At 42.3% G+C, this 22,793-nt stretch overlaps 2 long non-coding RNA genes across 3 annotated transcripts; one reads left to right on the top strand and one right to left on the bottom strand.

The window, feature by feature from the left end:
- Positions 1–1,731: 1,731 nt before the first annotated feature.
- LOC144116158 (uncharacterized) lies at positions 1,732–7,522 on the bottom strand. Of its 2 annotated transcripts, XR_013311763.1 has the most exons (5): positions 7,248–7,522; positions 6,376–6,552; positions 5,934–6,174; positions 5,508–5,642; positions 1,740–3,822 (listed from the first exon to the last, which is right to left on the bottom strand). It is a non-coding gene; the product is annotated as an uncharacterized LOC144116158 (long non-coding RNA). The 2 variants fall into 2 exon arrangements; XR_013311762.1 differs by having other exon boundaries at positions 1,732–5,642.
- Positions 7,523–13,528: 6,006 nt separating this feature from the next.
- On the top strand, positions 13,529–22,793 carry LOC144106631 (uncharacterized). Its single transcript, XR_013309076.1, has 5 exons — positions 13,529–13,572; positions 13,702–13,882; positions 16,565–16,720; positions 20,786–20,893; positions 22,714–22,793. It is a non-coding gene; the product is annotated as an uncharacterized LOC144106631 (long non-coding RNA).

Genomic DNA, 22,793 nt, shown 5'->3' with positions numbered 1-22,793 from the left:
AATGCAAGCAGCCTGTAAAATTATTTTAAAATTATATTAGACTGGTTTTAAGTGCATTAAGCGCATTAATTTTGCGTTGCAGTCTTTGCGTTGCTTGCGTACTTAACGTTGACAACATGGCGGCACCCTGCCCGCCCGCTTCACAGCGATAACAGCTTCGTCGCTAATCCCTCAAAGCAATATCGTGTTCCAAGCTGTTGTATTCGCCTTCAATTTGCCCATTCTTACCCTCGCATAAAGTTTCAAGAGGCAAATAGCTCTTATTTTTCAGATATCATGGCGATTTCCCACGTCTTAAGCCTGACGAAGCAGCGCTCCGACGCAGTTGGACTGGCTTGGTTTTGGCTCGTCTTGTATTAGTGTGGCTATAGCAGTGTATGCATATGTCCGTCGCGTACGTGTAATTAAAAAGGTTTTGAACGACTTTCGCGTATGCCTGTATTTCAGCATTTAGTATACATTTATTAAATATTTTTGTTATTTTTCCAAAATCCAAAGTAGCGATTGTGGCGCCACACATCCGTGGCGTAAGACACGAGAACCATTTCAATGGCCATTGAGATTTGCCGTGTAGCAGCGGCGAGTTCGATGGCGATTGAGAATCTCGAAGACCCTCGACTCGAGGGTGATTGAAACTGGCCGTGTGACAGGGGTATTAGTCACCATCGAAGCCGAAAAAAAGGCCAGGCAGTTGTTGCAGCTGCAAAAAATTACGCAGCTGCTTCCAGCACCTAGCACGGCTTTGCACGAGCTGCAAGTATCGGGCACATACCCAAAGCAAACTATTAAGCCCAAAGACCACATAGAGAGGATGACTCAGCAAGAGAAAACATTTTATGATGAAAATATTGCCTGTGGGTCAATATCTGACCTTTGTGTGGGGACCATGGGCCAATCAAGCTGTGTCAGGTATGGAAACAGTGACAGCAGACATCGTTGCTCGTCTGTTAAATAGGTACATGGGTACTTCATGTCTCTGATATGTATGTGAACTCTAATTTAGGTGGCACAAAGAAAAAAGGTTCAGAATCAGCAGCACCACTGGGCACACAGTACTGCATGCACGACGGATGCCTGACGAAGTTGCAAGGGCCATCTTGCATACGAGGCCATTTTCCTCCGTGGCTACAGCATATGTTACGTATGCAGTTGTGCATTTTTTCTTGCGGAATACAGAGCAATAATGAGAGAAGCCATTCACCGATCCTTGCAATGGCTTCAATCGCCTTTGCTTCCTGCTTTAACTGCTGTATATTCAATGCAACACATTGAAAAAGCTTTCAAACCATATTTTTATTTTATTTTCTCACATACAGGACTGCGCACAGAACCGCTGGCTCGGACGAAGTTTGAGAGTCAACAAGGTGTTGAAGTTGTGGAGGTGAGTGTGTATCTGTCCAGCCTTTACACTGTGCAATTATGGTTTAGAGAAAAAAAGCACTGCAAAGCTGAAAAATCCTGAATATTGACAGTTGTTTGGCACTGCGCATTTCAGCATGGGACAGACATTTGTTTTTATTTGATGATTGAAAAGATATTCTTGTCCACGCCACTGAAATAAAACATACTTTGTGGAACTGCCCTGCATTAAAGTTTGAAGAGATTGATAGACCAGTGTCTTATTTGGCCTTAATTATGGAAGCCATTGACAAGCTAGATATTGCTCAAGCATCTGTTCTGTCTAACTGTAACATAACTGCTAACTATTTCAGATGGGTCTGGTCATCCATCCCGACCAGCCTTGGCTGTGTTGTGTGGCAGCCCTGATGGCATATTTTCCTTGGATGGAGAAACGTGCCTCCTAGAGATAAAGTGTCCCCATAAATGCAAAGAGAGTGATATGTTTAGCAGCTCAGGGGAGAGCATCCTCGATTATATTCAAGGTACTTGCAAGGAGCCAAGACTGAAGAAGTCCCACAAATATTGTACTCAAGTACAAATTTTAATGTACCTTCTAAATGTAAAGAAAGGCTTTTTTTGTGTACTCCAGGAAAGAAGATGTAACTGTACATGTCGGCAGAGATGACTGCTTTCTGCAAGAGGCAATACCAGGCGTTGAAAAGTTTTATTTCAGCTTCCTTCTGCCAAGAAAGAAGATGTAACTGTACATGTCGGCAGAGATGACTGCTTTCTGCAAGAGGCAATACCAGGCGTTGAAAAGTTTTATTTCAGCTTCCTTCTGCCTGCTGCAGCCAAATAAAATGTTTACTGAGATTTCCTTGTAGTGCCAGACTTTGCTGCATATAGGTAACGAAGAAAACATTTCACATTTCCAACTCTTCCTGCGCGACACAAAATGCCAAGTGTCAAGCGCACATAGTTGGCAATGGTACAAAGCAGTTAGGGGGTTGATAATCATCACCACTATGTACCACATCTCCAACTTCGGGGTCATGCAACATAACGAGCAGTTGCACTAAAAGCGAGAAAAGAACTAGACACACTTTTTGCAGATATGCAGCTAAATTCCACAGTAGTGGAATGGCCACAAACATCTTCAAAACAGGTAAAAAGGCTGTTTGTACCAAAGGCAAAATGCCAAGAATTCATAAGGACAATGCAAACAGACACAAAGTCTACCACACACACAGTACAGTGCCATCCCCTTCTAGCTACAACATCCAAATGACATTTGACTGATACACATGAACCAATGCGCAGGTGCAGAAGTGCTGAGAGGTGCCACGTCTCCAGGCTTCATGCGTGTGATAGGTATATGTGACCCTTTGCACAGCTTAAACATTACATAATTTCACTCCTGTATTCCAAAGGGTAGGCATGAAAGAACATGTAACTAAAATGCTAACTTCAATTCCTTTGCCACTAACATTCTCAAAAGCTCGACTTCCACTGCCCAGCAGACCCAAAATGGTGCATTGCAGGAACAATAATGTCCAGTGTTCACTGCACCTCCCTGATGAAATATTTCAAGTTCTTTCTTTTTTGCGACGGGAAAAGAAACCAATCATCTTCAGCACTGCAACTAATGAGAGTCAAAATGGCAAATGACACTACTGTCAAAAAGCAAATTTGAAGAGCATAATTTAATTTAAGAGCAAGGCTTATTACGATCCTCAGGCTCGTACTCATCATTTGAAAGGAAGGCAGGTCATATTGCATTCAAAAGCTACAGAAAAGTTCTTAGTGGTAGAGCTGCACAAAGCAAGCAAGTTGATCATTTCTTAAGGTTTCTGTGCACTTACTGTGGAATCTCCGTGAGTCATATGGTGAGCAAAACTCCTCCCGAACCATAAAATGAAAGCTGTTCCCACGGTGCACCACATCACTCGTACCGGCCACTGTACCATTAGCTGAATTAATTACCACAAAAGGGGCAACTAAATATAAATTATGGCATGGGGCAAGAATATTTTTGTAGCCAGAACGATATAGTTTTCATCTTGCATGAAGCCTTTGACAAAGCAACACATGCACCCAGGTCTTATTGTGCAGAGCTGCAGAAAATCTATGCCACCTAAAATCACATTTTCAAGCATCATCTTACAAGAACTCTGCTTCCAGCTCAAGTGGATTGACAAGCTGCGAAGAGGCCAGGTAGACAACGTGCTGTGAAAGGACAGCAAGGCCATGATGACGCCTCAGCCTGCTAGGTTTTCAAGGAGTGATGGTGTCATAAGTTTTATGTTGAGACCATGTGAGCACAAGGAATTGCACCACGACCTTGTTCAAGAGAAAGGCTTGCTAATCAGAGTGGCAGTCAGGGTGGCCAGCATGCTGGGTCACAAACTTGGTTACGACAATACAATAAATGCATTTTCATTGGGAGCACAACTGATGTTCTTCATTCCCTCCGCAATGCGACTGAAAATGAAAAACACGAACTACTTTACATATATACAGCCAACGTTCAATTTCAGAACATTCAAATACAAATACAGTATATCAAGAAGCATGCACAAATAAATAATCTGACCCCAGCCACGACCACAAAATATTGGTGGAGGTGAAATGCAAGAGGTATGATACAGAGCTATGTTGGTGCTATGTAAACAACACCACGTGGCTAAAATTCTTCTGGTTCTCAACCGTGATGTCCCCCATAGCTTAAGTTGCTTCAGGATATTAAACGTCACCGACCAAACAAAACAAATATTCCAATCTGAATACCCGTGGCAGACAAGCAGCAAAAAATCCGTAACAACATGAAAAAAACATGAACAAATCTTGGGACGCTCAGTCCACTAGCAAACATTTAAACAAGATGACCTTTTTAACCTCGGGCAGCACACATCAAGCCAGGTACATGTGAGCCGCTGTGGGGCTCAGTGGCTGTGGCTGCTGACCCAAAAGATGCGAGTTAGATCCTGGCCGTGGCGGTTGCATTTTGATGAAGGCGAAATGTTAAAGGCCCATGTGCTGTACGGTATCAGTACACATTAAAGAACCCCGAGTGGTCAAAAGTTTCCAGAGCCCTCCACTATGGTGTCCCTGATAGCCTGAGTCGATCGCTTTGGGCACACGCAGAACCCTAAAAACCAAACTAAATAAAGTCCTCTTGTTGAAGCAATGGCTAGTGGACCGATGCCTCTGAAGTGTATGGCTCATGACGTGGACACTGCAGATGGCTGTGGATGCTCTTTGCGTTTAATTATCGGTAGCTGGAGGTTAGCTAGCACGCAGCAGATATGAAAAACATCAGTCATGCATGGGATGAGCTCAGTTGGTACTTTGTTATTCAAGATATTATATATCTTAATTTTCTGAATCATTCTCTCAACATGTATCCTCACTTGAGCAATATTGCATGTGTCCCTAACTTCTTCTGGCATAAACTGAGAGCCATGGAGAAAGGGGGGCATGACAAGAACAACATTTTGATTCCCTAGAACTGGTTGTATGCCTGGGAAACCCTTGTCAGCTACAAGTATCCCCAGGCTGCACAAGGTCAAGGAAACCAGAATCTAAAGTGATGTGGGCATCAGAGAGTCTACCACCCTAAGCTTTAGAAAAAAAAAACAAATCATGCCTCCCGGTGTTATTCCCACTAAAAACTTTACAGTGTATGCCCCTTTATAGTTCGAATAGAGGACTCTCTCCTGCTGCACAGTTGCTGGCTGCTCTGTACGAATTTCTGTGCAGTCAATGATCATTGTGCATCCTGGATAGTGAGCTTTAAAACTTTCTGGCATCATGGCCTTGATCACATTTTAAGGGGGGCTAAAAATCCATTTTGTCGTTGCTACAGCAAGCGTCTTTAAAACACTTTTGAAGTGACGGGATGCTGATGTTTCACTGACAGTGAACAGGACAGCAAGTGAAGAATAGGTAATCCCGAGCATTAACTTCATCAAGAACAACGGAAGCCTATTCTCGGAGATCACTTCACATTTTCTTTCCGATGAAGCGGGCAACATGCTCAACAGCATTGCAAAGACTGTTGTGCTGACACTGCACAAATCCTTCAATGCATTTGTAGACTTCGTAACACTGTCATAGCCAGAAAAGTAGCTGGTTCTGTGGTTAGGGCCACAGTGCCTACTACTAACCTCTGGCTTGTGCTGAATGCTGCTGTCACACGACTCAAGATGGGTCACTTGGGTTGACGCACCAGATTCATTCACAAGTCACACGAACACTGAAAAGTTCTTTCTTTACACGCTTGGGTCTTCAGTTTGCGTTCCCTGTGTAAAATTGAAAAAAAGGCAGACATGCTGAGTTACAGTGGAAAGCTAATATTAATCGCTAATAATGTGCACAGTTACTGACAGTAGATCAACATTTCAAGCATGCAACTAAGAAACACATTTTTTGCAGTAAGTGTTACACAGAATGAAAAGGGGAACAAGCAAGATAGAGGAATAACAGAGCTAACTTACTGCTTGTGCTACACACAGATGCACTGCTTAAAATGGGATGTTACAAAAGCACCACATTTTGCTGTAAAATTCCACACATTAAACTCGAATGCTTACCACTGAGGTTGCTGCAATCTTAAGCTCAGTAGCAACAGCTGACAGCAGTTCCAAATTAGAGCTTCCCTCCTGCAACTGGTCTGAGATAGTTGAGATATCAGCTGTGGCAAAGAAGTTGGTATTGCTGGCTTCTGCTGCCTCAGATGAGTTGGTCGAAACAGGGACGGGTACAGCAGATGACACCGTGGCAACAAATGATAAAGCCCCAGCAGGTGTTGACATAGAATGCCGCTGTTTCCACCTGCACATTTAACAGAATTTAATGTTACTGATTCATATGAAAAACCTGACTACTGTGTTGGCCACATTTACAAGCATATGCTCATTTATTTGGCAGGGCCAAATGTTCCACGCTAAACGGGAAAGGATATAGAGTATTGTTGTGTACCAAATTTCTCTGCACATCAAAGCTCATGCAGTAACACAGCACATGAAAGGTTACCTTTTAAATCTAGCCACTTGAGCAGTAGGCGAAGTGGGCCGCTTGTTGTAGACCTTTGGAAATATTGTGGGCAAATAACCTGGGTGATTCTCAATTGTGCTTTTTTCTCTATTTACAAAATGTTTGGAGCACACCCTTGAGTCACGACTGGGCTGCCATGCTGAAGAATCTTCCGAACTGAAATAAGTAAAATATGAGGAATGAGATCCGTGGTGCTTTACGATGACGCTGTGTCAATCAACGAAAACGAGTGGTTAAAAATTGGCTGCGCGTACAATTATTCGTCTAGGCTTTAATACCTTACGCGCTTTACGCATTTTCTTTCTTGCTTGGATGTCGCTACATTTTTTTCGTGTTTAAGAATAAACCACACATTCTGCACAAATGCTACCGTTCCGGTTAAGCAGCATGAATGAAAAAGTGAGCCGCGGATAAGAAACGCGGGCGACTGCGCTGGACCCTGTATTTATCTCGGCCGCAAACGCCAACCCTGTGCACCATGAAGAAAGAGCATGTAGTATCAGGTAAAATGATACTTGATCAAAACAAAGGATCGATAACATCAAACATGCATTTTTACTAAGCACTTAAGGTGAGCACGTCTCGAGTAGCCGGGTCACCTTTCACAGAAACATCAACAAGCACACAAGCATGAGCAGAGAGAGTAGAACACACGGGATAAAGCATGATGTCTGCGAATCCGACAAGTTATTCACTACAAACCGTTAAAAAATAACCAAACAGAATCAACTGCGACGTCGAGGCGATTGCCTCGGGCCAAATCCCGACTGCCGCTGAACAAGGAATGATTGGCGTCCTTGAACGTTTTCGTGAAACGCGGCGATTTCCGCTCACAGATAGATTTCACTTACTTCACTCGTCGCACGGCGACAATCCATTTCTGCCTCCGTGTCTTCTCCCACGGCTTCGAAGGGAAGCTGTAAAGCTTCAGTCCTGCGTGCCTTCACGACTGTGACAGTCTTTGCCGCAGCAATATCTGCGTCTTTTTTCCTTTGCGACTGTGGAGTCACTGCACGATTGCGATGACGCCATTTCGCCATAAACTGCAGAAAAGGGAAAGCGAAAGACAAAAGTCAGGCAAATGCCGAAAACGTCCACGCTAACACAATGGCAGCAATGCGAGAAATGAGCGAGCGATCAGGAAGGCCCGCCTAGAAGCTTATTGCTTCAGCCGCTAGACGGCGCGACCTGCTCGTCAAACTGCATTGCAGGGTGCCTATAATCCATCTACCCTTTTCGCCTCATATGTACTTAGCGCTCGTCCGTTTTAGTCTGTCAATCACCGCTTCCTGAATTTGACAATCCTTCGACCCCGCAGTAATATCCGTTATGCAAGTCCAAATATGCATGGGCGACACTTCACATTCGTACATAGTAAGGTCACCAGTCCATTTCATATCACGCTGCTGTTCTTCTAAATAACCTTACGCTCATCGATACGTGCTCGGAAAAGGCGCCAAAAAGACCAGTTTTGCATTGTTCGTTACGCCAACCGCTCATTATTTCTGCGTATTTGCGTTTGTACTCTTTTCGTGTTCTTAATGCCTCTATATACCAATTGATTATTTCCTCGGTTGCTCTGTTCTTATTTGCCATCAAGTTTTCTTTATTTTTAAATGACGTTGAAAGTTTTAAGTGTTACAGGCTTTGGTTTTCAGACTGATGTCTGTTGAATGGTTTTTGCTTTCAAAAATGCAGTTATTTATTTATTTATGTATTTTGTCTGAAGTGATATGATCTGAAAAGTACTGATTCTGATTTGGATGTGCCTATTGAAAGTGTGCAAATTCGACATAATGTACTGTCGTTTTTCATTCTTGTACAGTGCATTAGAACAGCTGACCGTACTGCACACAGATGGGGCCGAGCTTTGCCAAGCCGCAATTAAGCGGCTTTTAAACATCACTCTTTTTTCTCCTTGAGACAGAAAATAGTTTGATTCTATTTGATTTGATCTCCTGGAAGGTAATCATATTGTCAGAACTTGAAGCCACTCATTAGCGATTTTCATTACGTTTGCAAGGTCACGAACGATAAAAAATGCACTTCTATCGTCTGAGTAATATACAATGTTAGACGTGTGAGGTAGCACTAAAAGATAGTTTATGCATTCGGGGAAAAATAACGGTCCTGAAATCGAACGCTGTGGCATGCTATACTTCACTATTTGCAGGCTTGATTGCGCGTTGCCAAATGCTGTGTACAGGAAGGATTCTGCAAAAAAAAATTGTTTCAAAGGAACTCACTCAGCGAAAAAAGGCTGTGCTAAAAATTCATTTCAAGCACATTGCATGAATTCCATAGTAATTTTGCATTTTTTGACCCTGTGCTTAAACTGCAATACGAATACTTTCTAAGCATGCTAGGAGTAAAATTTGTACATTCTTACATATGCATAAAAAATACATTTTCTGTCCGCTTAGTATATTTATTATACATTAAAAGTATACTAAAGATATACAATAAATATGTTGCAATAAAATTCAGTATAAATATAAAATTAATACATTAGTTTACATTTTAAATACACTCAAAAATGCACTTAATACATTCACTTTGGCTTAAAGAAGGTGTACTAGTCGGGTTCACCGCATGGTACTAATCAGTGTTGTCAACAGCAGAAGTAATGACTCAACTGGCTATAAGCATCACCAGACCCACGATCCTAGACAAAACGCGTTGTTATCAAGAAGTCTATGACAGTGCAAAGTCACGTGACGGGACCTGAACGGGAAAGATGTTGCCACACAGGAAATGCCGACGGAAAGTGACGTCAGCAAACAGGAAGTACTCCGACAAGCGTGATACTTGGCTTGGCTTATACACACACCCCAAGAGGAGACGCATTATCTGGCCCGGTGGGGCCTTTTTGCGCAAAGACTGTGGGACCCCAAATCGCCGCACAAGCGTCGGAGGGGTCGCGTCGAATGTGCGATCTATCTAGAACTGAACTGCTGGTCGTAACTTGCGTCAGGCTTCGGTCAGGAGTAAAACTGTCAACCAACAAACACATGGGCGTCTATGGGAGCCGGTCGGCCTTGCCAGTCGGGGTCCTTTTCGCTGGCATGTTCGGGCCCGGTGTGCGCATGGCGTCCTTGCCTGTTGTATGCTATCACGCTGTCCACACGTAATTTAAATATGTGGTGATTGCCTTCGTGCTGCAAATTACCATAAACGAACGGACGACAGAAAAGGAGAGTTTTCAGTATTCCCTGAAACGTGATTTCGAGCACTGGGTTGTTCCACGGCAGCTTGAAGTGCGCTGCAAATATGCTGACGCGGACTACCCATTTATTGGAATTGAAGTCTACTTTGGACGAATTAATTTCGTATTTATAAAAGCACACTTTAAATACATTGCCAGCATGCAAATGCGATTTCCCGAAACGCGATTTCCAGCACCAGGTTGTTCAACTGCAGCTTGCAGTGTGCTGCAAATACGTTTACGCGGACAGCTCATTCATTAGAATTGAAGTATACTTTAAACGAACTAATTTCGTATTTACGAAAGTACTCTATATAAATACATTGCCAACATGTCATTTCCCTAAACGCGATTTCGAGCACTAACTGTTCAAAGGCAGTTTGAAGTGTGCTGAAAATAAGTTTACGCGCACAACTGATTCGTTAGAATTGAATTATTCTTTGGACGAATTAATGTCGTACTTGCGAAAGTACACTTTCAGTACATTGCCAACATGTCATTTCACTAAACGCAATTTCGGGCACTGGGTTGTTCCACGGCAGCTTGAAGTGCGCTGCAAATATGCTGACGCGGACTACCCATTTATTGGAATTGAAGTCTACTTTGGACGAATTAATTTCGTATTTATAAAAGCACACTTTAAATACATTTGAGCAGTAGATATTGACAGTGAATAGCAAGGCAACTCCACTCGCTGACGGTTTTGCCTTCGGCAGCAAAACAGGGAATACCTTACCCCATGTGTTATCTCGACAGACTCAAAACTGCGATGGACAGCTGCGTCCACAGCTGCTATCACCTCCCAAGTGCATGCGCTCGTATGACACATAATAACTTTGGATTGCCATTAACATAGCCTTGCTCATTGCAGTTGCCGATAAACACCTCATAAGTGGTACTATTATGCACTCTTTTCTTTGGCACTATGTATGAGCTTCTGTTCTCGCACTTTCTAGAAATAATGCATGCAGTTTTGAAGTGCGAAAAGGGAATTTACGTGTAATTATATTGTCATGTCAGTATGTTACAGCCAAATTGTACATTGATATCAGTGCTGGTGGTTTCTTTTCATTATTTTAGGAGAATGTTATAATTTTACCTATAGCAAATAATAGCCCTCACTAATTAGCTGATTTTGTCATGTCCAGTATTTTGATATGCTAAGCCACCAAAGCATTATTCAGCATGTTGTCAGAACTAAAGGCACTGAGTCTTTCGTGTCAGTAAAAAATGTGCTTTATACCCCTGTCACATGGCATTCCTCGAAGGCCTTTCCAGCAAAGGCACCATTTTTAACCAAAGGAGCGAAAGCTTAAAGGAGCAGCGATGCAGCTACACGGTGCAGCCCAAAGGTGAAAGTCGTTCAGGCTTAGCACCCGCTGCTATACTCGAGGTGGCTGAAGTGAGTGTTCTAAAATTAAATTGGTGTATTCTGTTCATTCGTTGAGCTTTGGCAATTTTTTTATTCTGATTGCTTCCTTAAAAGTACTGCAACAGCTACTCTCATCAGCAGGAGCAGGTTTTGTACGTGTATTGCCTTGGCCACAATGGGCGGTCGGTGTTGCCGCAACACTTTCACTGTCTTGAAATTTGAACATAAAACATAAACACCCGTACAAAAACCAAAGCCAGACACACCTTTCGTATTTGAAAAAAATGTTTTCAAACATTATTACCTTATCTATTTTTTTATTGCTTTTACTTTTGACTTTGGATGGTACTGCGATCACAGCTTCTCGAATGCCGCGTCTTCGGGCTCCGAAGGTCTCGGTTGAGCGCCTTCGCCTCCAAGGCCCTTAGCGACAAAGGCGCAACATTTGTACCGGGTAGCTGCACTCCTTACGCCTTTGGATATGTTTCTCAAAGGCCTTTGCGGTGCCCGTGTGACAGGGGTATTAGTGTGGTATGGCTGCTTGAACACCTGTCCCTGGTATCTCACAAACTGAATAAGGAAGGGAAAAGCCTCAGGGTGCTTGCCGACGTTTCGACAAGAGGACTTGTCTTTGTCTGGCAAAGTGTTCATCATTGGTGGGGTTTAAATAAGGTTTTCACTTCGAGGCGAAAGGCCTGTTGTGTGGGACGAGGGTGCGATATGGGAAGGGCGTTACGATGGGGAGCGTGAACCTTGACCAGGCATGATAGCTGCTAAAGAAGATTAACCGGTTGACCTGCAAAACTGTGAAAACAAAAAAGCCCAATTCAGTAGAAACGAATCTCGGGGTATGGAGTGTGGATAGTGGGCTTGAATGGCTTTATGTCCAGCCGCAACAGGTGGCTTGGTATGGCTGGCTGCCTTTTCCTGAAAAACTAGGATAAAGGAATTAAGCAGCATGGCAGAATAAAATACCAGGGGGGGGGGGGGGGGGGGGCAAAATAATTTGAAGGAAAAAGAGAAAATGAGGGCAGGTTCGGAGAAAAGGCAAAAAGAAGGGGGAGGGGGAGGAGTATGGCAGCCAAGGTTCCGAGAAGTGATGTCAGGAGGTGCAGGGCGTAAGGTTAAAGTATAACGATAAATTAAAGAAAGCAGGAAAGGAGGGGGAAATTATGGGTTGGGAAACCTCTGACCATGTGCAAGGCCTTTTCAAATAATTATGCCAATTCCGGAATGTACAGAGCTGGCCACATTTAGTGCAAACATGTGAGCGCATGGCCGCACTCTTTAGAGGTCCACTGTGTGCGGCGCAGCCACTCACCGCTGCAAAATGTCGCAAGAGGAGATGCACCTGCATGTGGTGCTTCGTGTCACGTTACACTTCGATGTGTGGCAATGTCAGACACAGTGGCCCAATGAGCACAGCCATGTGCTCGCGTGTTCGCACTAAGAGTGGACAACCCTGTACTTGATTCTAAGTTTCCTCTGTATATGTTGACCCCAGACGAAAACAAGTTGTCTTGTCGAAACGGCAAGCACCCTGAGATTTTTCCTTCCCTTGTTCACTTTTTGAGTGTCAAGAAACCATCTGCCTACTCTCTCTGTACCATGCACTCCACATCTTGTACGGTTATCTTTTTATGTATACACCAGTGATAAATCATGAAGGAAATCAAGGGATTTGTATTTGTATTGCTTAACACTTACTTTAAAGCTATATCATGAGGGTATAGTTGAAAATGTGCTACGGGGGCTTGGTTGTGTGTCGTGACTGGTTTCTCTTTATCAGGGGCTACTTGACAGTCACCATGAAACGCAGGCTTTTGAAAAGTCGTTCCTCAAATAAAAGAGCGTTTCCACTGTTACAATGGAAATGTTATTTGCTAAAAACTTCAATCATTGCAGTTCAGGGATTGATATTTTTCAAATAACTAACCTGAAGTTCAAAACCTGCAGAAGGAACTATGTAACTTCTTTCCTGCCTTAAAAACCCAGTACTTATTTGCCAGTTTCAGCAAGCAGAGGTCTGTTGCATGGCACATACTTTCCACTACCTTGCATGAAAATTGTGCAGTACAGGCCCACCATAAAACTAGGGGCATAGTATACTGTTTGTATGCAACTACTTTGGCGTTAGAGCATGCATAGCATGGTCTTAAAGTTATTCTTTTCATTTGCAACTGGTTCATAAAAGGCCTATTCTGGCAAAAGGCATTTAGCAAAATTATCTTCCTCTGAATGCTTCTAAGGATAACTTTAGTTCATTCAGGAAAATATATATTGACAATATCTCTTAAAGGCATGATTGTGCATATTAGCTCTTGTTACCTCACAGTATTTAGTTTTGTGCCTCCAGCATCACTGACTTGCATCATATGTTAAATAGAGTAGTAAAAAGCTCGCTGTTAGTTTAAACCACAACTCATGATGGGGCTGTGCACTTTTTGTTGTGTTACATGAAATATACTTATGTATGAAACAATTTCTTTCAGCTGCACCTCACATGATTCAAATTCCACCAGAAGAAAGGCTGCTACACAACATTGCTTACTACTTGTTGCTTTCCCAGCACATAACATGCCATAACAGCACATAGCAGGTAAGATGTGAACAAAAACAGTGCATGTATATGTTCCACACATGCATTTTGTGTACTACCAACACTATGATATGATTAACTATGTCATGTAAGAGAGAGCACACAAATCATTTTTTGTATATATTGCAGCATGGTTATTTCAAGTTTTAAACTGGCCATTGAAACGACCCATTGTACCACCGCTGGTTACCCGGTGGCACTGGGGATCGAACTCCGCACCTCCTGCTTGCGAGGCAGATGCTCGGACCACTAGGCCACTCCTGCGGTCCCCCCACTGATGTTGCTTACACCAGGTGCTGTTAAAGCCCCGGTATGTATGTTAAATGCATTTTAGAAAGCCATTCACTTCCAAAGTACCATTTCATCTTTATAGCAAAACCACAGTTCGCCTAGCTAGACAAACCTGCTGCATACAAGCCAGCAGAAGGGTTGCACGTACATGCTTCGTTAGGAAAACATAAAAATCAAGCAGAGCCTGCCCTTCATGGTGCATTATACCCTGATTTTGAGCAATGATCAAGATAGGCAGATGGTCATTTCATTGAACACTTGGATGATACATTCGTAGAATCGAAAAGACAAGTACTATTGCAAAATCTTCAAACAGTGTTTATTCTCAGAGAAAACATATCATGAAAAAAGTGTTGGATTAGTTATGGTGCACCTTGTATGGGGAAAGGGGCTCCCACTTTGTGAAAGGCTTAATTTTGGAATAACGACAGCGTTTAGACTAGTTGGGTTACCATGTTTAGATAGTGGATGTGCTCAAAGAGACACTGGAAGTCAGCGCACTGTGTGGAAATCTCTTTCTGTATCCTTGCCTTTTTGAGCGATTTCACGATCTAAACTTAATTTTGCAAGAGAGCAAGGAAAACAAATATTTAAATTCTGATAATTAAGGATAAAAGATCATGTTTCATTGTGTTGCTTAAAGTGTACATTGTATCGCTATTGCTGTATTGCAGCGCTTCTGTCGTGGCCTTGCATTGCAGCCTCTTGACTTTTGTTTATATAATAGGCAGTCCTTTTTTTCATTCGATTGCAACACTTTAGGAGTTACTACAGAGTTGCGTGGTAGCGAACTCTCAGATTAACGGTTTGCATTATTACGCCAGCATAACTTGCTAAGTGTTTCACTGCAGTCTTGTTACTAGAACAGCCTCTTGAAAGTATTCAGCCTGGTGGTCATTGAGGGTTTCTGTTCACATATCAAAATGCCGGATCAGCTGTATACTCTTTACAGCTACCAGAACTATGGTACATTTCATGACATGCTGGCTGAAGAGTGCTGGAGAACCAGACTGGGGATTTGGATGAAACAATTTTCAAATGTGTGCTCGGTATCACGCTGTTTTGTTCCAGTTGTGGAGAGGTTTTCTTTTCATATTTGTTCTGTCAAACATTTAAATTTTGGGCAATATGTTGTCGCCTTTATCTTGTGTTCTCTTTGTTGTTGAGGTTTAGTATTTTTGGCACAAGCACTCCACTCTATTACTTTTCAGTATAATTTAAAATTTGCAGGGCACGTCATGAAGAATAAAACTTCTACTTGAATAATATGCATGTGTTTATGTTCTCATTGTTGATATAAAAACTTAGTTGAGACAGCTTGTATTTTAGCTCTGGCTAGAATTTTTAGGAGAGCCTCAGTAACATATTCACATGACCAACACAAACTCGGTATTATTGTTTGTGCAATGAAAAACGGTTTTAAAATAGTTATTAACAGCTGTCAGTGTAGGACTGGCCTAAAATGTTTTGTGCTCTATGTAGCTCTTCTCTGAGGCAGGATTATTTCATCTGCACCTGCAGCCTGATACCGCCAAGATACCAATTCTTGGGTGAACTTATGATTTTTTTTTTTCACTGAGCAAACTTGCATCATCTTGAAGCATGGAACTTGAGCTGATTCTTAACAGCTCTAGTGTAGCGAATTTCATTCCTCATTGCTTAGTTTACATTCACCTCAGGACAATGGCCTTTTCCAGTTTAATTATCTGTGTCTTGCACCAGCTACATGCCACACTATCAGAAATCACCTAATCTTATCTAGTGAGCTTATAATCAGCTATCTCCTGCTATATTTTCCTTAGGGTGAAATTCATTTTGTTGCGATACAATGCACAAGCTGTTTCCTGGCGTGGTGCTCAGCTTATCTGGAATGAAATGCTTGGGAAATGGGTCTCTGATTTCACCTTGAGTAGACGAAATTAACTTGTGCTAAGGCACTCTTTGGCCACAGATGCCCTTGTGCCATTAAAATTCATCAAATTCATTCTGTTGCCCTAAGATACCATTGGTGATTCATTCTCTGCATTGTATGCCCTGGCCAGATCCATTTTCTTCTTTTAATTTCTGCCAGAATATTAACAACTTCCTTGTTCATCCCTGTTATGGTTTCACTCGGTCAGTCGTTCTATTAATAATTATAATCACTTTATTGAAAACATATTTTGGGCTAAATGGCATCAAGTTTGCCACTCTGCACAATGATATATATGTTTGCTCTTGTATGTCTTTACTTGTGTGGTAATGTTTATTTTGTGCTCACTCTCTAAACAACCTTATTTGCCTATGATATCCTAAGCCCTTCTATACCTATTTTCCTTCCACCTGGCTCTTTCTCTTTTCAGTCATTCCTCCTCTTTCCTTTACACCGGCCATTGGTCACAAGGCTGCTGTGGGAACGACCGTCAGCACTGGGCCCTTTTTTGTTCATGGAACCTGCACTGCTACTATTAACACTAATAGTACGTTATCAGTATTTTTGTGATACTGCATTTATTGTTATTTATGAAGTAGTTGGCTAAGGCAATGGTAGCAGTGTTGGATATTGCAATATATTATGCATATATCTCACTTGCAATATATCAGTGTGTTCACTATTACACTACCCTCTATTTCTTTCAGTTCAGTTATTTGGCTATAGATATATTGTGCTGCTTTCCTAGTTTAGTCCACTCAAACTAAAACTTTGCTATTTGTGTCACAGGTAGAATCTACAATGATTGCTGCTCTGTGTCTTGTAAGCAGGAGGCAGTGTTCAATGGAGCCGTGAACTTTCCTTGGAATTGAAAAGCCTTTGCCGTATTATGCGCTGAACCACGAGTGTGAAGAGGAAAATGTCATGCCTTGGATTTCTGCAGAGGTGAGCCATTGCGGTGAATCCACCAGCGCGAAAGACAGGGATGAGAAAGGAGACAAGACAGGTGCTGACTCGCGACTAAAGTTTATTGGCGTGAACAGGGAATGTATAAAAAGCCAAGCAATACCATAAACCATGTAGTTACAGATAAGCATACAGGACAACATGAGTCTAAAATCGCCCTCAACATTTCCCTGATCGAGGTAGTCCAACTCATTGTGTGTTAACACGATAGACAAAACACACATTCTTCACGGAGTCATAAGATGTGTCTAGCCTCGATAATCTCCCATTTAATCTCTCTGAATTTACTGCCGAAATGCGTGTTGCCAAAAGGAAAGGGTAGCAGACTTCACATCCCGTGCAGTGTACAGCAGAGTTACCCCTACCACCTAGCCAAGCCCCTACCCTCTTGTGTTCCTGTAGTCTTACATTCATACACCTTCCAGTTGCACCTACGTAAACCAGACTACAAGATAATAATATTTGATACCACATTCTTTTTGCAAGGTACATATACATTTCACTCTACACGTGTACTTTTCTCGAGCCACATTCACAGAATTATTCTTAAAATTTTACATGCTTTAGACAACGTATTAGGGGCCGAGAAAGCCACTTTTACATCATACCTTCTGGCCACATCTTTGAAATTGTGCGGCAATTTATGTACATACGGTAACACAACTGGTCTTTTGGCATCTCGCTGGCTGGCCCCAGCCTGATTGTGCCGGTCACCGCAAAACTGTCTCAGCTTCTTTAACAATTTTTCATATGCTCTTGCAGTAACAAGGTTTGGAAATCCTGCGTTCGTTAACCTTAAAATTTGCTCTTGGAAACTATTCGTCATGCTGTGAAAGCATAATTTCATCAATTCTGAGCCCGCGCTAGAAAGTGCTCCGGAATAATTTCGACCACCTGGGGATCTTTTACGTGCACTGACATCGCACAGCACACGGGCGCCTTTGCGTTTTTCCTCCATAAAAACGCAGCCGCCGCGGTCGGGTTCGAACCCGGGAACTCCGGATCAGTAGTCGAGCGCCCTAACCACTGAGCCACCGCGGCGGGACCTATTTGTTCCTCTCTTCTTTCACTCCCTCCTTTATCCCTTCCCTTACGGCGCGGTTCAGGTGTCCAACGATATATGAGACAGATACTGCGCCATTTCCTTTCCACCAAAAACCAATTATTATTCTTATTATTAGAAAGTGCAATGCTATCTTTTACTAGCTTGGAATGGTCGACATGTAGCCAGGTAGCAGCTTAACACTCGCCAGCACACATGAAGTGTGCTGAACATCAAGGTAAGGTCCAGAAACCACAGCTCTTTTTCTTGGGACATTTGCTCCGAGGTAAACCTGAGATAAAGGCCTTGCTCCTTAAACAACTTGAGAAGATGTACAGGTCCCGAACTATCACAACCTTTATAAAAGACCAGAAAATCATCGACATAGCAAAAGATTTTTCCCCCAGCCCATGCACATTCTGGACAATTATTCTATCCACCCTACTCAAGAAAATATTGCTTAGTACAAGGTCAACCTTTGAACCACTACATATTCGAGACTTTAGAACACATACCGCACTGCGCTACTCTACAAACATGCTCTTCAAATAAATGCTATTCAATAACATGCTCTTCAGATAAATTTCAGAAAAGGATTCATGCAAAATTTTCTCTGGTTATTTGCAAAAGCATCTGTCTACTTCGCATCTTGAAGATCCATTTCTTGTACTCAATTCGCAGTGTCGTTGAGTATATTAAGAATGACAATCCAGCGGATTGTCTTGTGATTAGTGTCGATGTAGAACTATTTTATTCTATCCCGTATGAAGATCTTGTGAAAAGCTTATGAATGTGCATATCGGAGCACAACGATGAGCTCGTGTTTAGGAACGGGTGTGTAACATAAGTCTTTTTTGGCACTTGCCTCCTTTTATTTGAAGTGAAGAGCATATTTGTGGAGTATGGCAGTGCGGCATATGTTCAAAAGTCTGCTAAATGTATCGATTCGAAGGTTGCCCCTGTGCTAAGCAATATTCTCTTAAGCAGGGTGGAAGGAATGATTGCCAAGAAATTGCATGGGCTGGGGGAAATCTTTCGCTACATCTATGATTTTCTGGTCTTTTACAAAGGTTGTGATAGTGTGGGACCTGTACATATTGTGAACTTGTTTAAGGAGCAAGGCCTTTGTGTTAAGTTTACTTTGGAGAAAATGTCCCAACAAAAAGAGCTGCGGTTTCTGAACCTTACCTTGATGTTCTGCACACGCCATGTGTGCTAGCGATATTCACCAAGGAGTGTTAAGCAGCTACTTGACTGTTGGTCGAACGATTCTAAGCTAGTGAAAGATAGCATTGCGTCGTCAAGTCAAGGCTCGGTATTGGTGAAGCCATGCTTTTACAGCGTGACAACTGGTTTCCAAGAGAAGATTTTAAAGCTAATGAAAGCATGATTTCCCAACCATGCTATTGCAGAAGCGTGCGATAAATTGTTAAAGCTGAGCATATAAGATTGGGCAAGTTGGTCTGATATGCTAAAGATAAGAATGGCGCAGCATCAAGTAGCGAGGACAACAGAAGAGCACACCCACGCACAAGTGCCATCCTTGGAGCGGATGCAGAATCTAAGAGCGTGTACTTGACATTCTGCGTTGGCAGCCAAGGATCGGGCTCGTTCAATCTTTCGCGTTCAAATCCGTGTTTCCTCGTTTCCTTGACTGTCAACGCTGAATGTCAAGCACGCGCTCTTGGATTTTGTATCTGCTCCAGGGTTGGCACTTGTGCGTGGGTGTGCTGTCCTGCTTTCCTCGTTACTTGATGCTATGCCATTCTTCCCTTTAGCATGTTAAAAGCTGAAACCCCTTCGCAGGGACTGGCATGATCAGGCTGGGGCCAGCCAGTGAGATGCCAAAAGACTGACTGTGTTACTGTACATACATAGATTGTTGCAAAATTTGAAAACTGTGGCCAGAAGGTATGACGTAAAAATGGTGTGTTCGGCCCCTAATAAGTTGTCTACAATCTGTAAAATTGTTAATAATTTTGTGAATTTCGTTAGGGAAAAGCACATGTGTCGAGTGAAACGTGGCAACATATATGTGCCTTGCAACCATTGCATGCATTGCATACCATTATCATGTGGTTGGGTTTATGTTGGTGAAACTGGAATGTGTATCAATGTAAGACTACAGGAGCATGAGAGGTATTTGGATATTGGTAGGGGTTGTAACTTATCTGCATATTACAATTGATGTGAAGGCTGTTAGCCATTCCTTTCGGCAACACGCATTTTGGCACTACGTTCACAGCAGATTAAGCAGAAAATTATCGAGGCTAGACACATCTTATGACTCGGTGACGAATGTGTGAGTGTGCTGCCCATAGCGTTAACATGCAGCGGGTTGGACTGTCTAGATGAGAGGAATGTTAAGGGCAATCTTTTACTTATGTTGTGATGTAGCTTATGTGTAATTGTGTAGTTTGTGGGGTGTGGCTTTTCTGTATACTCTCTGTTCACTTCAATAAACTTCAGTAGCGAGTCAGTGCCTGTTTTGTTTCTTTTCTCGTCCCTGTCTCGTGCTGATAGATTCAAGTACCTGTAGAGCAGATTCACTGAATTGTGTACTTGCAGAGGCTTGTGAAAAAACGAGAGGAATTTTCTTTCCTTTATGCGGAATGGAAGGTTGAAATTTTTTTACTTAAATGTTTGCAGCATTAAATTCTATTCGGAAAGGTAAAACCCACTTTATTGTACATTTTGTGTGCAATGGTGCCGGTGGCTGCATGCAACTGAAAACATTCGTCCAGGTTATCTAGCTAGCGTCCTTCTTCCTTGTGCCACATTTTCTGAAATAATATTTTGTCAGATTTATTTCAATCAGTATTTCTAAGAACATATTAGTGATCACATAATGGTGATCACATAATTTGGTGATCACATATGACATAATTCAAGGCGTGATCATTGGTATTTTTTAGTCTGGGGCAGTACAATGAGAAGTACATAGTATATAGTAAAATTAAATATGACCAGTTTAACATAAACAAAACTACTTTTTTTTAAAGGAAAATTTTGCTACCGAAGTGCTGGAGTGACATGGCATTATGAAGACGTGGGCAGTGTGCTGTATTCATGATGGCACGAGAACTTGCGTACAGTGCTTCAGGTAACTGGTGAGTACCATGGTGCTGTGCTTCTGCTAATGTAGCCAAATTATGTTTTTAATCTAAGAGTGTATCTGAGAACTTAAGCAAAAATTGAGTAGTATTTAGATATTCTTGCACCAGATACCACTGTGAGAATTAGTTATTAATGGTGTGTCTCACATGTACCCTTGTCTGCTGAATATAGTAAGCATTGCTTTCGAGCTGAGTGCCTCCGACGTATGAAAAAAAAATGGCCACTGGGCTGCTCCACGCGTCGTGGAGCATCCCAATGTAGCACATTCAGGCTTCATGGAGTGGAGAATGAAGGCAGTAAATAATTTAAGAGTAGAAAACACAGCACAAACCACAGGACCAGGAAACTGACAGAACACACCGACCCTGATGACACTCTTTGCATGTAGGGTGTTATAAAGTTGCCTGTCATGTAGTGCAAGATGGAGGTCGCACAGGACGGGTGTTAAATATGAGTTGATGCAGACACCTGTTATTACGTAGTACTCACTGTAGAACTCGAGCAAGAAGCAAAGGTAACAGCTGAGCATGGCCACTCTTGTGCTTTCCTCCGCAAGCAATCTGGAATTGCACTTAGAAATCTTTTATGCTTTCTCTTGACATATACATCATTGCTGCATGTGGCGAGGAAAAGTACATGCCCTTGATGTCAAGTGACAGTGAACTCACAGGGCTGGTAACAGCTCACTGAGCTGTTCTGATATATCTACAGGGCACCTCATGAGAACAAAGAGCCCTTGAAGGAATTCTCTCAAAGTTTGTTGCCACATGGACCTCTTCGTAATCAATGACTCTAAAAGGCAAGCCTTCCTTTAGTGGCACAAAAAAAGGCCTAGGACATGGGACTTTTTGCTTCTCCATTAGTGCCAAAATGTTTGCTAGCGAGATCTTTCGCAGATATATAATTATTTCACAAAATGTCAAGAAGGAGACTGAAGCTGCACCAAGCAGTACCAGTAAAAAACTTATCACAGCTGTTCAAAAAGCAGAAAGACTCATGCCTTCATCCTTCTTTTGCATCAGACACATGAGGACACTTCGTCTTTCTGGGTCATCATTTTGAAAAGGTTCACATGGCAACGGCCTCTGGCTAAATTTCTGCCAAGAGCCCCTTTTTGAAACTTGAGCATCCGTTCCTTGTGAGGCACACTGCAGAGATATTGGAATGCCTTAGTGAGCTGCTTCCGGTACGTGTGACTGCATTTTCACTGACATCAGATATTAGTACATTTTCTGGCACATGCTGAGATAATGGAAGCTATGAGTGAAAACATGCGGTTTTGGGGAAGTGTGCTTCCTGGGGCCGTAATCCAAGTTTGTGTCATAATAAAAAGCGTCATAATCTGCCGCAACGGGCATGCCCGGGAACTGGATATAAACTGAGTGCGGGACTTTCGCTTCGTCTTGTCTTGCCTATAACAAATTGGATGGACGATAAATTCGACAAGCGTCTCCCACCTTTTTAAGATGTTACCAATGTTCCTTGCTCGCTAAGTTGTGCATTTAGTACTATGTACAGAAAGGCACCTACATTGAATTGCATCTGGCCCCCATCCTGAGCTACTTTCTATTTGCACAAAATGATAAGCAACTGTAAAGACTTTCATGCGCACAGTGCCCTGTGGTTTTTACTGTTTACTGTTATGATAAATGAATTTTGGGCAATAAATTATAACGGGTTGGTTCTTGGTGAATGGCTTTTGAAAGCTTCTACGAAAGCCGATTGTTCAATAGCGGATGGTTGAAATGTATTTGTGAAATTTATATTTGGTGTTGTGTGACCACTAAATGAGGATTTTTTTTATGCTTTTCAGATGGATCCGACAGCAATGTGCAGATGTACAATGTGTGTAGTTTGCCATGAAAATAAAACGTATGTACTTGTACTCACCCA

This window comes from Amblyomma americanum, chromosome 1 (genome assembly GCF_052857255.1).
Source record: "Amblyomma americanum isolate KBUSLIRL-KWMA chromosome 1, ASM5285725v1, whole genome shotgun sequence".
Taxonomy (NCBI): Eukaryota; Metazoa; Arthropoda; class Arachnida; order Ixodida; family Ixodidae; genus Amblyomma; species Amblyomma americanum.
Note: the sequence above shows the minus strand (reverse complement) of the source record. Positions and strands in the feature narration are given on the sequence as shown.